Raw genomic sequence first — 16,306 nt, forward strand, 5'->3', positions numbered from 1 at the left:
TGGGAATAGATAGTGTACGGGGATGGATAGATGGATGGAGAGATAGAGGGGGGATGTATGGGGATAAAGAGAGAGAGAGAGAGAGATTGTATGGGGATAGATAGATAGATAGATAGATAGATAGATAGATAGATAGATAGATAGAGGGGGTGTATGGTGATAGATAGATAGATAGATAGATAGATAGATAGATAGGGTGTATGGTGATAGATAGATAGATAGATAGATAGATAGATAGATAGATAGATAGATAGATAGATAGATAGATAGATAGATAGATAGATAGAGGGGGTGTATGGTGATAGATAGATAGATAGATAGATAGATAGATAGATAGATAGATAGATAGATAGATAGATAGAGGGGGTGTATGGTGATAGATAGATAGATAGATAGATAGATAGATAGATAGATAGATAGATAGATAGAGGGGGTGTATGGTGATAGATAGATAGATAGATAGATAGATAGATAGATAGATAGATAGATAGATAGATAGGGTGTATGGTGATAGATAGATAGATAGATAGATAGATAGATAGATAGATAGATAGATAGATAGATAGATAGAGGGGGTGTATGGTGATAGATAGATAGATAGATAGATAGATAGATAGATAGATAGGGTGTATGGTGATAGATAGATAGATAGATAGATAGATAGATAGATAGATAGATAGATAGATAGATAGATAGATAGATAGAGGGGGTGTATGGTGATAGATAGATAGATAGATAGATAGATAGATAGATAGATAGATAGATAGAGGGGGTGTATGGTGATTGATAGATAGATAGATAGATAGATAGATAGATAGATAGATAGATAGATAGATAGATAGATAGATAGATAGATAGATAGATAGATAGATAGATAGATAGATAGGAAACTCACAGGAAATATCTATCACCTCGGAATGAGACCAAACCCTGGTGGTGGGAAACTGATGAAACATCCAATGTAGAAACTCATTCCACAGGTGAACATGTGGCAGAAACCACATTTGCAAATGATCCAGCAAAACGCCTGTAATTAAAAAGCCTGCAATAAAACAGCCCACGAGGCTGCATCCTCCCGGCCTTAGAATAGAAGTTGTGCCCTCCTCCAATGCCAGGCCTTGCTGCGGTGAAGGGGGAAGGGCTAGCAAGCAATTCACGTACAATGCTTGGAGCTATGAGAAGGGGATATTTGGACCATCCCGAGGACTTGGCCATGCCTGTCACTGTCATGCCAGAGGTCTCTGAAATCCTCACTGAGAAGCTGGAGGGGATATTTTGGGTGGACCCATTGGGACTTGTGGATTACCAAGTGAGAATGAGAAAGGCTTTCTTGTGCTTCTTCCTAGAGATCTGCTGGGCTCTGGATGCTTTACAAGCCAGCCCCAGGGGGTGGTCTCTGCCCCAAAGAGATTACACCCTAACTGATTACTGCCGCTCTCTCAGCGTCCAGACACATTCTTATCTCAAGCTGCTTGTACACCAGTCTCACGTCAGCGTCTTCGCCTTCCTCCTGTTTTCAGCAGGGTAAGTGAATTCAGAAGCCAGATCTCGCTTTTCCTGCCAGGCTACAAAAGGGGAACATATTTAATCTGCCAGATAATTAATCAATAATGACTAAACTGCCAGGGGCCTGTATGTAGGCACAGGGGGGCTGCTCTCTCTAGGGTTGGTTTGCAGGGTTGGCATCTGAAGATTCCGTTCTGTGGGCTCCCCGTGTGACCTTGTCTGGTCTTTTGGAGGTGAGTGCCGGGGCCCTGCCATGGGTGTCAGACCACACCCTTGGTAGGGCTGGCACTTGGTAGAGAAACAAGAATAAAACTTGCCCCAGGCATCTTGCAGGGAGATCCTCTGCCATTGGCACCACAGGGGGAAAGTTTGCCCTGCTGACCTTGCACAGCGGGGGTCCAATGCAGCACAAGGTGGGTGTCTGTACAAAGTAGGGGGGGCTGCAGGGCTTGTGACAAAGGCACCGGTCTGGGACCCGGTTGGATTCTTGCCCTGCCACCGCCTCCCTGTGTACATTGGGCAAGTCCCTTACTCTCCCCATACCTGGCTTGCCCACCCACGCAATGAGGGGGTGACGCTGCCCCTCTCCCTCTAGGTGCCTGCCTTGCCCAAGGCCTGCAATAGGCCTCCTGGGGCAGTTGGCAGAGGGCCATGGGGCACTGATCCTCCCTGAGCCTGTGTCCAGGGGCTTAGGCCTTTGGGGACAGAGGCAGCCCCCTGCAGGGCCCCCTAGTGTAGATACCTTCCAGCCACCTAAGGCGGTTTTCCTGCAGGTGCAGATGTGACCGGAGCCTGCTCCAGCTGTGTCTACATGGAGGCTGCATTGGTGGGTCCTGGCGTTGTACCTGCCTCCAAGTAAGTGCAGCGCCGAGCACGGCCAGATCTGGCCAGATCGCCTTTTTAAAGCCAGTTGGCTCCCCAGAATCGTGGGGGTGGGGGTGGGGGGGGAGAGACCCTTTCAGGGTCGGCCCCGCGGCTGGGGGCGGGGAGGTCAGTGGCTCCGGAGGGAGGCTGAGGCAGGAGGCGAGCCCGGCAGAGCCTCCAGTCTGGAGATCGCTGTCAGGGAGGTGAAAAACCAGCCCCCCCCCCCCCCCCCGACAGCAGGGAAAGAACTGCAGGTTCGGAGCCAGCTCCCGCCTGGCCGGGGGGGACGCGCTGAGCCAGGCGCCGGGTGAGGGGTCGGGCTGCTGCCGCCTTCGCTTCTTCTTTTTGTGAGAGCAAAAGTCAGAGCCGCAAATCTCCGTTTCCTCCTCTCGCTTTGCGCGCGGCGAGGCAGCTATTTCCTTCCCTCCCCCAGCCCCGCCGGCTTAGGAGCTGCAACAAGGACGCTACTTTGTCTGTAGCCCACCCGAGCCTTCAGCTCCGAGGGCGAGGGAGCGAGCGGCGGGGCATGTCCCCGGGCCCTGCGCGCCGCAGCCTCCCCTTCTGCGTGCGCAAAGGCGGACGGGCAGGGCGGCGAGGGACGCGTTCCAGTTGGCCGCGCAGCAAGCCAGGCAGGGCCCAGGAGCGGGCGGCTCCGCCTGGCCCCCGGAGGAGGGGGAAGATGGAGCCGGGCAATGACAAATCCCAAACCAGTCAGGTAAGTCCAGCGCCTGGGACGCCAGAGCCGGGCTCCCCGCGCCGCCCGAGAGGGAGGGAGGGAGGGAGGGGCTGGCAAGGAAAGAAAATCCCGCGCCGCGTTGCATGGGGGGGGGGGCTCTACACGTGCCCCCCCCCCAGTGTCCCCAGCGAAGCAGCTGGGTGAGGGGCAGAGCTCATCTTGGCCCCCAGCCAGGAGGGATTCTGGGGGGGCTCTGGGCCAGCTGATCCGCGCACGCACGTAGGGGACCCTGGCACCGGAGCGAAAAGATCCAATAAGCCGGCCCCAGAAAGCAGCTTCCCAGCTCCGCCGTGGAAAAATCCGGGATCCAGCCCCAGCCCCCCCTCTCCCCAGCAGCCGTTTCCGCTTTCGTTAAAGCAACAGAGTCTCCAAATTACCCTCCGTGCGCGGCGTTTGCCGCCGGCCCCTCGCTGCCCGCTCCAGCCTCTGCCCGGCTCCGGATTCGGGGCTCTCCGGCCGCGCCGGCCCGGGAGGCCGCGTCCTGGCGGTAGGTGCATCGGGCTTGTGTTGCCTTTTTGTCATTCTTCTCGGGAAGGTCTTTCGCCGGGTTTCCTTCTGCCCCTTCCCCTCATTCATTCCGCGATTCGTGGCGACTGAGCCTCGGGAGACCGGCTCCCTCGCCCTGGCCAACTTCCCCCCCCCCCCCCACCGTTGCAATTCAAGGAGTAATTCGAATCAACCCCCCCCCCTCCAAAAAAACCCCACAACAAAAGAGATGGGGAGAAGAGCAGCCCTGCTCTCGGCTCGGCGCCCGCTGGCTGGGGAGCGCGGCGGTGTTCCCACTAACTTTGCGCACGGGAGAGCGGGGCCGATTCAGCCAGGGGATAATATATTACAGCGTCGGGACACGCCGGGCCTCCCACACGTGATTCTCATTTCCAACTTTTTAAAAATAAATCGCTTCTGCTTTCATAAGAAACCGCAGCGGACGGGTCCCCGCCTCACCTTTGTCTCGGCAGTTGGGTTCGCTTCGCACTGTGCGGGCTGGGTTAAAACCCGCTTTGTTGTAGGGAGACTGGAGATTCCTCCCCCCCCCCCCAAACCAAATTCCTGGCTCGGATTTTTTTTTAAATCATTTTCGTCCTTGGACTTTTCAAGCCCAACAGCAAGACTGCGCGAAAACAAATCGCTAGAACAAAACGTATCTTGTCTCCAGGTGTCCTTTGCAAATGGATTTACAGCGAACCAGGAAAACACGAGGCGTCAGGCCCGGTTTGCGCGAAAGCTTGCATGTAAGGCGTGCGTTGGCTAGCCTAAAGGACAATTGAAAGCAGGCACCAAAAACCCGGCTTCATACAAACAAACAAAATCTGACACCGGCTCTGTAAAACCTGCCGTTTGAGAAACAATCTAAAAACGTAGCGATCTTTGTTTGCACGGCTCCAAACGTTAGCTGGGCGAGTAACTGCTTTATACCCAAGGAAAAAAATCCCAGCTTTCTTTCTGCCCCAGACTGGAAAACGTGATTACAAATAAATAAAACGACCCACCCTTTTAAAACAACATAAAAGCACAACCCGCTGCGACTGGCCTCAAAGGGAAGACGGCAAAGATGAATCCCCCGCATGGTACTTTCTTGGGCGCCCTAAAAAAACAAAAAAAACCAACTGACCCAAATCTCCAAATCTTTTGTTTCCGTTTTTCCGATCGCTGGAATCGGCCCCTACAGTTGGGCTGCAGATTCAGAGTAAAAAGTATATTTGTGCTAGTAAAAAAAAAATAGATTTGCGTAACGATTTTTAATTAAAGGGATCGACTTTTCGGTTAACAAAAGAGGTAGTGAAAGCGGCCGCGAGTTCTCTGATTCACACGCGCGCCGGTTTCTCCAGGCCGCTCTTGGTACGTTTCAGCTCCACTCTGTGTTCGCAGCGTTTGTTTCTTCTCCTCTCTCGCCTTTCGCGCGGGGGAATTCGGGGGCGGCTACCCCGGGCCCTGCCTCCCCCAGGCTCGCGTGGGCTCGGCGGTTTGTTTCTGAACCCTCCGAAACGAGCCCGCACGTTTGTTTTGCTCGTGCGGCTCCGTGTGTTGCCTCGGGAGTAACCCGCCGGCCGCGGGGCTCCTGCTGCCAGCGAGACCCAGGCGAGTGGGGGACCCCCCCGGCTCGCAGCCCCCTGTCGCGGGGATTGAAAAGGCCCGAAAATGGAGGCCCCCGGGGGGCTGGAGGCGGCTGTGGGGCAGAGCCGGAAGGGGCAGGGAAGATGGCCGGCCGGCCGGGCAAGGGAGCCGAGCCGGGGGAGCAGGCGGGCGGTTCTGGGTCTGCCCCAGTGCGGCGTCGCCTGGACCCGGCTCCGGCCTTGTCCCACGGGAGCGCAGAGCCGGCGCGGTTCGCTGCAGCGCCCCTCCCGCCCTGCCCCACAGCCCCGGGGGAGAACCCGCAGGCTGGGGCCTTCCCCGGTCCCAGGCCAGAGCCGGGGGAGGCTGCGGGAGTGCTTCCCTCGCCCCTTCCCCAGCGTGTTCGGGGGCTCGTGTCGCCAAAAAAAAAGCGCAAAGCCAAAGCTCCCCGCTTCCCTCCCGCGGCTCCCCTGGGACCGGCCTGGCAGCGGCAGCGGCCGGAGCCGCAGCCCCAGGCTCGTGTGGACTGGAAAAGCGGAGCGAGCCGCCCCAGCAGCCCGCCTGGGCTGCGCCGCCTCCATTCGGTCGCGGCGGCGCTCGGTGCGCTCAGCAGCCCGGTGCCAGTCCGAGCGGCGGTGACAGACACACGCGCTTTGCGGTGCGCAGGGAGCAGGCAAGGCGAGAGGGGGCTTCCCGGGCTGCCCCCCCCTTTGCTTCCGCCTCCCCCGCCCGCCAGCGTGGGGCGCCGCTCAAAGTCCAAAACAAAACCGTTTCAATGGAAAGCCGCGAGATCCGAGGCCTCCCCGCCAGCGCCCGCCTGGGGCCGGTTTGCATGGAACCGGGCGTAGCCCCCGGTCCTCCCGGCTTGTCCCCGGTTCGTTGCAATGGGAAGAGCGGATCCGAACTGCAGCGGGATCCGCTCCACTGTAGCCCCTTGGTACAACGCACAGTGCCTGGGGGTGGGGGGGAGTCCTTTGTGCTGCACGTGGAGCCAGGGTGGGGGCAGCTTCCTAGGGGAACTCCTGGCCCATCTGGCCCTAAGCTTGTGAGCCCCCAACTGCAGCGGCTTGGAGAACACTGGATTTGCTCCGTGCCCCCAGGATTCATTTAGGACACACCCACTTCACACACACCATGTCCAGAGCTGGACACACACACACACACACACACACACAACACACATTCACTGTGCCCAGAGCTGGGACACACACCCACACCGTGCCCAGAGAGAGACACACTCACTATGCCCAGAACTGGGATACACACTGTGCTCAGGGCTGGGATACACACACACACACACTGTGCTCAGGGCTGGGATACACACAGACACACAGACACACACACATACACACTGTGCTCAGGGCTGGGATACATACACACTGTGCTCAGGGCTGGGATGGACACACACAGGACACAGTGCTCAGGGCTGGGATACACACACACAGGACACACACACACACACTGTGCTCAGGGCTGGGATACACACACACAGGACACACACACATACACACTGTGCTCAGGGCTGGGATACACACACACAGGACACACACACACACATTGTGCTCAGGGCTGGGATACACACACACAGGACACACACATACACACTGTGCCACACACTCCTGGCCTTTACACAAGGACACCATTCAAAGGAGGCCACTGTTCCTGGGATGCTGGAAGAAGAGCCCAGCACTCCAGCCCTGCACCCCGGCTCTCCACAGCCACCCCCAGAGCCGGCCTCCTTGCCCCGTGGCCGCAGCCACACACAGGCAGGCTGGCCCAACAGACACACTAAGGATCGCTCTAGGCTGCCTTTGCCAACCCTGCTCCTCCGGTGCCAGGCCTGGGCCTTACTTGTGCGTTGATGCAAACGGGCCCTCTGCCATGTCACAGCAGGTTTGCACAATCCCCCCCCCCCACGTGGGTTCCCGTGTTTGTGCAGCATGGGGGGAGGGGGCTGCTCCCCGTGAGGTCCCCTGAGGCCTACAGGCCTAAGGCATATGTGGGATCAGTGTTGTACCTGGGCAGCGGAAATCTGGTCTCCCCTCCCCCCTTGGAAAATCCCTCCTTACTGAACCTAGCCAGGCTTTGTGGCTCCTGACACCTTTCACTGCCCCCCTCCTGCCTCTTAATTCCCAAACTCCTGGGGGGGGGGGCATTTATTAACCCTGCTTCCGTGGGGCATGTCACTGGGACCCTGCCCAAGCGGACGGAATGGGGGCTGCTCTGGAGGGTTTTGCATGTAATGGGCCATTCGCTAAGTGGCTCCTGACCCACAAACCTCTGCTCCGAGCTGATCGGGTTCCGGGGCTCCGTCTCATGCGGGAGGAGGAGACACAAGGGCTCCATGTATGAGGCGCACAGGGTCTGTCTGGGTAAGGCTGTGCGGGCCTGGGTCTGTCGGGGTGTGGGGATAGGGAGCTGGCGTGAACGCGCCGGAATCCTGTTTGGGTGAGCGAGGCTGGGTGCATCTGGGCCAATGTGACCCTTCAGCTGGGTTCCAGCCCCTTCCTACAACGCACAGCGCTTGGGAGGGCGGCAGCCAGGGTGCTTGGGAAGTTAAAGCGGTGTTGGGGGCCTCTGTGCAGCACCTGTCTGTCTGAGCTGTATCTGGCTGTCCGTGCAGTGTATCTGGCTGCCTCTGTGATATCTCTCTGTCTGGGCAGTGTATCTGCCTGTCTGTGGGCTATCTTTGTCTGTCCCTGCCATATCTGTCTGTTCCTGCTGTATCTGCCTGTCCGTGGGATATGGCTGTCTGTCCGTGCTGTATACTGTCTGTCTGTGGGATATCTGTCTGCCTGTCCATGCAGTATATCTGCCTGTCCGTGGGATATGGTTGGCTGTCTGTGCTGTATATCTGTCTGTGCTGTATATCTGCCTGTCCCTGCAGTATATCTGCCTGTCCATGGGATATGGCTGTCTGTCTGTGCTGTGTATCTGCCTGTCCATGCAGTATATCTGCCTGTCTGTGGGATATGGCTGTCTGTCCGTGCTGTATATCTGTCTGTGCTGTATATCTGCCTGTCCCTGCAGTATATCTGCCTGTCCATGGGATATGGCTGTCTGTCTGTGCTGTGTATCTGCCTGTCCCTGCAGTATATCTGCCTGTCCATGGGATATGGCTGTCTGTCTGTGCTGTGTATCTGCCTGTCCCTGCAGTATATCTGCCTGTCCGTGGGATATGGCTGTCTGTCTGTGCTGTGTATCTGCCTGTCTGTGGGATATCTGGATGCCTGTCTGTGCACTGTATCTGCCTGTCTGTGCAGTATCTGTCTGTGTAGTATCTGCGTGGCTGTGTCCAGGACTTGAGCGAGGTAGGGCTAGTCCATTGGCAAATGTGGCAGGCCCTGCCTGCAGAAGGAGGGAGGCCCGGGCTCCTGCCAGATGCGGCTAGCTCTGGGGAGGCCAGGGGGGCCGGGCCTGGGCGTTTGGAGGCCTATGGCCGATCGGGAGCCCGAACTGGTGTGTCTGGGAGGGGAAGGGGCCTTCTCAGGCCCACTCTGACTTGTGCTGCCTGCTGTCCTCTCCCTGCCAAGCCCATGGTGGTCAGTGCTGCCAGGGCAGGGGGTACACCCCCCAAACGACGGGTGACTACCCCGTAGATGTCACCCACTGCTCTCCGCCGGCCCCGAGGCAGCACTGGGCAGATGTCCCGAGCCATACTGGGAAGGGGGCAGGCCAAGGCAGAAGGGGCAGAGACACTGGCCTGCGGGACAGGTGGCCACAAGGCCCCTCCCTGCTCTGGGGGAAGGGCTGTTCCCTGGCTGCTGGGCGGGGGCTTGTCTGTGGCCTGGGGCATCCCCTGTGCCAGCTCGAAGGCCCTGCGCTCCTTTCCCCCAGGGGCTAGGGGCAGGGAGGGGGGCTCACAGCTCAGGGGAGTTAGGAGCCCCCTGGATAATCCACTTCCCCCCCTCCCTAAGGTAGTGGGTGCTCATAGACTCCAGAGAACCTGGCCACAGGGAGAGGGCACCTGGCCTTGTGGCCTCCACCTGGCTCCTGTTTCCCTGCCTTGGTTTGAAGCCCCAGCAAATGCCCTGCGATTTCTCGGCTGTGGTGTAAAACTCTTGGGTGCCAAGGCAATGCCCGGAAAAGGGGGGGGCAGGGGCTCGGTGCTCACACTCCCTCCACGTGTGGAAGGCAGGGACCCCCCCCCCCCAGCCGTAAGCCTGACTCGTTCCCTCTGGCTTTTGTTCCCCCCCCCCCCAGTAGCCTGTTTTTGTAGCAAGTAATGCAAAACAGAGCTTATTTGCTGGGAGATTGGCAGCAAGTTACAGCACGTGCTGACTCCCCCCCCTTCCCCCTTGGAAAAAAAATGTAAAAGTCGCCAGCCGGCTCCTGCATTTGCGAGATCTCTGGATTCGAGCAAACAGAGCGGCCGTCGTGGCGGAGCTGATGTATTTGATTATTTGCGTTTTGATCGGAGCGTGTGTGTGTGGGGGGGGGGGTGTCCAGGGGGAGGGGCGGGCAATTTCGGTATTTCCGAAGCGCTGGATTTGGCCTTTCGGGGGAGGGATTCCTGCAAAGGCCGCTGTCCCCCCCCCCCCCCCCCCAGTGCCCGGAGCGCTTGGGTTTGAAGAATGAAGAGTCATTTTTTGTAGTCAAGAAATTGTTTCTAATTTGCTCGTTGACTAATGGCACTTGGAACAATGAGTCGGCCCCAAACAATTGCATTACTCAGAGGCGCCCAACCTGCAATTACCCAAATGCAGAGATTTGCATCTTGCAGCCCTATTAGGCAATTATTTAGCGCGCTGGGTTAATCTACAATATTATTTAACGTAGCGGGCCCGTTCCCTTCCCCTCTCCAGACGGAGCGATCTGCAATTGCAGCGTGTTCGCCCGCTCCCCAGCGCGCGGAGGGTTTGTCAGGGATGGCGGGGGCATTTGGGCAGGAGAGGAAGTCGCTTTGGGAGGCAAAACGCCACTCGCCAGCCCCTCACTGGTGCGGGATACTCGGTTGCCCCCGGCTCCCCGCCGCCAAAGCAGCGAGCGGACACTCTTCGGAGAAAATCGCTGCACGAGGAAAGGGGCGAGTTGGATTTTTCAATCTGCAAAATCGGTTGGCTTTTTCGTGCGTGCAAAGACAAGCCCCCGCCGAGCCCAAGCAGGGATGCGGGGCAGGGCTGGGAGGCGAGGACCGGGTGGATCAGGCAGCGCTTTCAATTCCCCCGACCCGTTCCAGGCCCTGGGCGGGGGTGTGTGTGTGTGTGGACAGGGCTGGATTTTTGCAGCTTTCCCCTTCGGTCTTTGACCCAGCGCAGCGACAAGCAAAGATTGTGCGGGGCTTCGGGGGGCGCCTCTCGGTTCATTTGCAAAACCCTGGAGGCGGCTCTCCAAGGCTGCTCTCCCGGGAGTGTAAATATTTATTTCTGGGTGCATTATCTGCGCTCGCTCTCGTCTAAAGGAAGTGCAAGATACCAAACCTTTCGGAGGTCTGGACACTTACAAACTCGGCCATGGGGAAGCTTTAACTCCTGGCCTGCCCGGCTAACCCTGGCATGTCCCGGGCGCCCACCCCCGCCTCTCTCCCTTATCTTAAGGGTGATTTGCCAGCAGTCCCCGGGTTTGCCCGCCCGCCCGCCCGCCCAGGGGTCACAGCGACAGGGAAGGAATTTCGACCCAGGATAGCAAAATCTATTCGCCAATTCTCTTCTTCCAGCCAAGCGCCTGTGTGAGGGGGACTGGCAGAAATGCAGCGGCGTTTAAAACAAACCCAACCCAGCCCTGTGGAGAATCAGGAATAAAAAACCCCGCAGAGGCGATCCGGCTGTGTCCTGCTGGTCCATTTCACCCACAGCTGCCTGGCCCCTCGGTGCGTTCGCATTGCGCTCCCGAGCCAACCCAACGGGCCCCCTTTTAGCAATCCCCCCTCCCGGAGGGGTGCAATAAATGCCCCAGCCTTTTCAAGGAGAAGAGCTTGGAGATGTTTGCAACCCGCGGCCTAAGCCGGTGCCAAACGCGCGCTCCGCTGGAAGATAGAAGGGAAGTGTCAGAGACGCTCCAGTAATCATGGACAATCCTCTTTGCAGGACTGGCCTTCTTCAAGAGCAATCAGTCACTCCGCATTAATTACCCTTCCATCCAGTCCCCGCTGCAGGGCAACGGCTGCATCGCAGGGGCCTGGCGCATTCATTGCGCGGCACCCCGCGGAGGACTGAAGCCCCCCAGCCCTGCCCCCTCCCGAAAAACAAAGAGCCCCGAAAGGAAAAGGCCTTGAGGTCTGGACCTTCCAATCTCCCACGCCTGCCCCCAGAGGTTTGCAGCGCCCCCCTTATCACTGCGACGTGCAAGCGACAGCAGCAGCCAGAATGTGTATTTGATAATGTTCCGCCGCCTTGTTTGTGTTGGGTTCAGCAGGGTTTGGGGTTTTTCTCGGGCCACTTGCTTCTGACTCACTGCTCGGCACTGCCCGGGAGTGACAGGCTCGGGGGCTCATTTACCCGGGGATCTGCTAGCCCGAGGCGCGCACACAAGCGTGAAGTCCAGGGCGCTGGGAACGCGGGCTGGGCCCTGGAAGGGAGGAAACGCGGAGTTTTGCGGCGAGCTCGCGTTCGGATCCGGGAGCTTCTTTTTTGTTTTGTTTTTTTTAAAGGAAGTTTCACAACGTGGAACGAAGCAGCCCCCGCGGGGGAGAAGGGGGGGTCGTTCCTGGGCTCTGCAGCTGCACATCGCAGACCGCACATCTAGCAGGAGCCCACATTCAGTGGCAGGGAGGGGGGAGAATGCGCGTTTTGGGGGCGCGGAAGTGGAACAGACATGCGGCCCCGGGGTAGCGAGCCAGCGGGAGACCCCCCCAGTCGCCTCGCCGGTTCGCTGTTCGGAGCCGTTACTTCGCCGCGGTCTGTCCCTCTCCCACTCGGCCTTTCTCCTTTCCCAGCCGTGCGCCCCTGGACCCGCAGCCCACCGGGAAAGTGCCTGGCGGGGCGCCTGCTTGTAGGGTTTGCAGCCTCTGGGGGCTGCGCGATCGGGCTCGTTCCTAATTCAATTGGCTCCTCCGCTTAATGAATAGCTCCCTGCTAATCGAATCGCTCGCCCGGGCTCCCTGGATTTCTCCCGCGTTCTCAGTCCAGGACGGCCTCGGATTTATTATTTTTTACATAATTTGAATCGCCCTCAGGAATCGCGGCGGCCCCTCACCCCCGCTTCTCCCCGATCGCTAGCGGGGACATGGACTGGGTTGTGCCCGGTTTATCCCCGGGACACACCGCCCCACCCACTTCCCTTCCCCGGAGCCTGCGGCTCCTTACATCCCAACCCAGCGCTTCTGCAGGGAAGCCCATTAGCCCCCCCGCGACTGATAATGGGGCTGGAATGTCTGGGAACCCGCATGGGAAAGAGGGGGCGCCTGCAAAGCCCCCCCCCCGCGCAGCTACACCCCCAGAGTGGAAGGCCAGCTGCCCACGCTCTCACGCGGGGAGGCCGGCTTGCTGTGGAAATCGATAGCTCCAGCACTCCCGCCCCCATCCCTGTCCCCTCCGGCCCCCCGCCCCTCTTACCTATTTGCATCGGGGAGCTGCCCTCCCCAGCGCTCCGCTTCCCGGGGGTGGCGGCTGTTCCCCTTACCCAGCCCGGCCCTGCGCGCTGCAAACTTTCCGGATGCACCGGCTGATCCCCCCCCCCTCCTCCCGCTGCAAGGGGAGGGGGCTGCCCCCGTGCCCAGGGCACCAAACCTGCCTTGTTTTAGGCATCCCCTAATAGCGGCTCAGTCCATTGCTCCTGCCTCTGTCCCTTTGATCCTCTCCCTCTTTGCTCTTCTTGGCTCCGGGGCCAGTGGGGTCTGCCTGGGGGCCGCCTGGAAACCGTCCCCATCTTATCTCCTTTCATCAAGCAGCCCCGGGCCGCCTTGAAACCGCGGGGCCAGTAATTGCTTTTTTCAGGCAGCCCAGTGCGGACTGGCGAACAGCCAATCAGCGCCTTGTTTACACTGGGTGATTGACAGCGGGATGGCAGGCTGCCAACCAATCGTAGACATCCCGTGGAGGGGTGGCTGGGGGGGGGGGAGAGAGAGGTTTCAAGCGCTGGGTTTAACCCCTGCGTTGCCAAACGGTGAAAGGCGGAATGTGCATTTTCGTGTCTGCCTCGCTAGTTCTTCGGCTGTTTCGGAAGGGCGGGGGTGCAGAAGGGGAGCTACAGGTGGGGGGCTGTTGTCACCAAGCTAAAGAAATGGCAGTGCTTTCCACGCCTCCGGGGGCAGGGAAAATCCCCCCCATGCTCGCCACCGCCGTGTGCATGCGGAGAGCGCGGTGAAAGGAGCTGGCTTCCGAGGGGGAGAACCCGTCGCTCCGGTTCGTTCTTTACTGGGCGGGCTCGGCGTGTACCGAACCCGGGCACTTTGCAGCCCACGCGGCAACAATCCAAAGGCCCCCCCAAGGATCACCTTTGGAGGTTCCAGCTGACCTGAGCGCAAATCCTTCCTCTTGCCCATGACTGGGCTGGCAGGGTTGAATTTTCCTGGCTGCCTCTTGGGGGGAAGCGGCCGAAAGAGAAATGCCTAGGGGGCGAATAAAGGTCTCCTGCCAGAAAAAGCGCAGCAAAGGCCCTGTTCTGAGATCCGGCACGAGGCGAGTTGCTGGGGGAGAGAGGCCGCAGCTCGACGTCCCAGTCCTGGAGCCCTTGCTCCTTTTAAAGCCTTCAAAACAGGGCAGGAGCCACCGCAAGCAGCCCATTCGGAGACTGCAGCACGTCTGGATTAAAAGGGACGCCCGGTTTGGTGCAACGCCCACGTCCCCAGCCCCGTCCACCATCCCACACATCAGACTGCGCAATAGCTCCATGCAGTGGTTTGTACCGGAGCTTCCGGCACCGTCTGGTGCAAACACCCCGTGCACTGTCCAGGTCAGCAAGGCAAAGGAAAAAATAAAACTCTCCCTGCCCAGCTGCTCGGAGTGTGTGTGGGCTGGAGCAGCTCCCTGGCAGAGCTCACTGAACCCCCCCCCTTCCCTCCACCCCAGCTCCCTCCCCGCCGCCGCCTTTGCTGTACATCCCCATTCACCAAGCAAGCAGGGACGCGAGCTGCGCAAGAGGAGCTGCGCAGCTGCAAGCTTGAATTAGGCGCCATTGGGCTGAGTAGTAGCCCTGCTGCTCTCTGATTGGCAGCTCACTGGCCCCGCGCCAGCCTATTGGAAGGCCTGTTTACGTAGGGAGAGTGGCACGAGCTTATTACCGTGGAGGGCCCGGCGTCCAATCAGCGAGCGTGCTCACCCTGGGTGAGTGGCACGAGCTTATTAGTATGCAGGGAGAGTTGCTTGCAGGACTGAGCTGCGGGCTGGGGAGCTGCTGAGGCTGGAAGGAACCCACTATAGGGTCCTTTCCCTTCTGCAAGAGCAGCCAGTGCATTTACAGTGCAACAGTCAGCACAGTGCAAATACCAATAGGAATACAATACAAAGTCCCATTTACTGATTTAATTGTATTGCATTCACTGTGTGAAAGGAACATATCTCCAGTAAGTAACTGCAATTATATTTTTGTTTGCTTTTTTTTAATGCTTTACTTTTTAGAATTAAAATAAAATTCAGGATTGTAAATTTTATTTTTTATTTTTTTTGCATAGTGAGAACTTTTGGTGGTTGAAAATACCATGTTGCTATTCTTTTTCTTTTGGGAGCATTCTGTAGTTCTGTGTGATGTTACATCTGTAAAAATTTTAATGGCAGTGTTTTGCTTGAAACTGTTTATAACACATATCAATTGAAAATAATAATACTAAAAAAAAAAAAAGAGGCATGTTGGAATACGCTACACGTAGCTCCTCTATTGAAAAGAAATGCTACAGGGCATTTTTTAATGGTTACAGTAAATTACTCTCTATACCCCTGGAAATTTGTACCTAGCGCCGGGTAGCACCAACAAAAACACAATTGTTTGCAAATTTCCTAATGCAATTCTAAGGTTTTTTAAATGCAGCCATGAATGGTGCTTTGCAAGGAAAAACAAACAGAGCCATTGTAGCACTTTAAAAAAGGCAATGGATGCAAATTTGCACCCTTTCTGTTTTTAAAAATAAATAATAGGTGGTTGGAGGAGAGGTTTAGCTTTGCAGCGAACGCCGGGGAGTTCTTTCTTTCTTTCTTTCTCCCCCAGCGCATTTGTTACATTTGAATAGAGGCGAAATCTGAATTGGGGGAAAAAAATCCAAAGGGGGGGAAAAAACCCAACCCAAAACAAAATTAGGTTTGTGGGAAGGTGCAACTTGAGGCTGTTAATTTTTGACGGTCTCACGGACTTTGCATGATAATTTGTAGATTTTTAAATGAAGCTTCATTGGGAGATACTGGAAAATCCGGCTTGTTTAAATCGGAGGGCTCGGTACATTTCGTTGTCGTTGGTCGCAGGGAGGCCGGCTCGTTGCAAATCTGCGTTTGGTGGCCGGGGCGATTGTTGCGTCTTCTCTCTTCCCCGGGGTGTCTCCTCTAAGCGGGAAGCTGTTTGCTTGTGTGTTGGTTGGTTGAATTTTTCCTTTGGACCCGCGAGCGGCTGGGGCAGGGAGGTTTTTGTGAGCCCAGCTGGGAAGTTGCCTTTTCTCCGAGGAGCTGGGGCGGCTTTTTCCCCCTCTCGGTACAAAAGGGGGTTTACAAAAATCAAAGAGAAAGCAGGAAAAAAAGCCTCGGCGGAGGGGGGCAGATTCCCGGCCCGCTGGGCCTGCCGCGCGGCCGATCCCAGTAGCTCGCCAGCGCTCCCCACGACTGCCGGCGGAGAGCTCTTCGGGAGCCGACTGCCGAAGGCCGGGAGCCGATCCCGGGCGCGCAGCTCAAGCGGGCTGCGGGCAAGCTCGCCTGGGCCGGCGCGGACCTAGGCGGGATATTCGTTCCCACCTCCTGGCCGCGATTTTATTTGCAATCCGCTTCCAGCTCCTGCGTCCTTCCTCGCTTTGTTCCAGCAGCCGCTGGCGCGGCCATGGCTGCAGAGGGACGGGGAGATTTTGGGGGGCGATTCGAGGAAGGGGGTTTGGAGATTGGGGCCCGGTTGGGAAGGGGGTGGAATTTCCCGGGCTGCCGGCGGGATCCGGCAGAAACCCAGCGGCTGGGAATGTGGGTGTCCCTGCCCCTCCTGCTCCACCCTGGCCTGCACGCAGGGCCCGATCCTGCCATTGTGCAAACAAAGCCGGGAGCGGGGCGGGGGTGTCCCTCCCCCTGCTGTCCCCGATCCCGG

General features: G+C 57.6%; 1 protein-coding gene across 5 annotated transcripts in view; it reads left to right on the forward strand.

Moving 5' to 3' along the window:
• The first annotated feature begins 2,676 nt into the window (after positions 1-2,676).
• Positions 2,677-16,306, forward strand: part of BAHCC1 (BAH domain and coiled-coil containing 1) — an 89,305-nt gene continuing 75,675 nt past the window's right edge. For 3 of the 5 annotated variants that reach the window (XM_089771858.1, XM_075904061.2, XM_089771859.1), the window contains exon 1: positions 3,464-3,593. The gene's annotated coding sequence lies outside the window, so the exon portion shown is untranslated. Of the gene's footprint in view, positions 3,086-3,463; positions 3,594-14,386; positions 14,601-16,306 lie in introns of those variants that run through there. The other 2 variants (XM_089771862.1, XM_089771861.1) reach the window with 2 other exon arrangements.

The sequence above is a fragment of the Pelodiscus sinensis genome, chromosome 20, assembly GCF_052426305.1.
Source record: "Pelodiscus sinensis isolate ZL-2025 chromosome 20, ASM5242630v1, whole genome shotgun sequence".
NCBI classification, from domain to species: Eukaryota; Metazoa; Chordata; order Testudines; family Trionychidae; genus Pelodiscus; species Pelodiscus sinensis.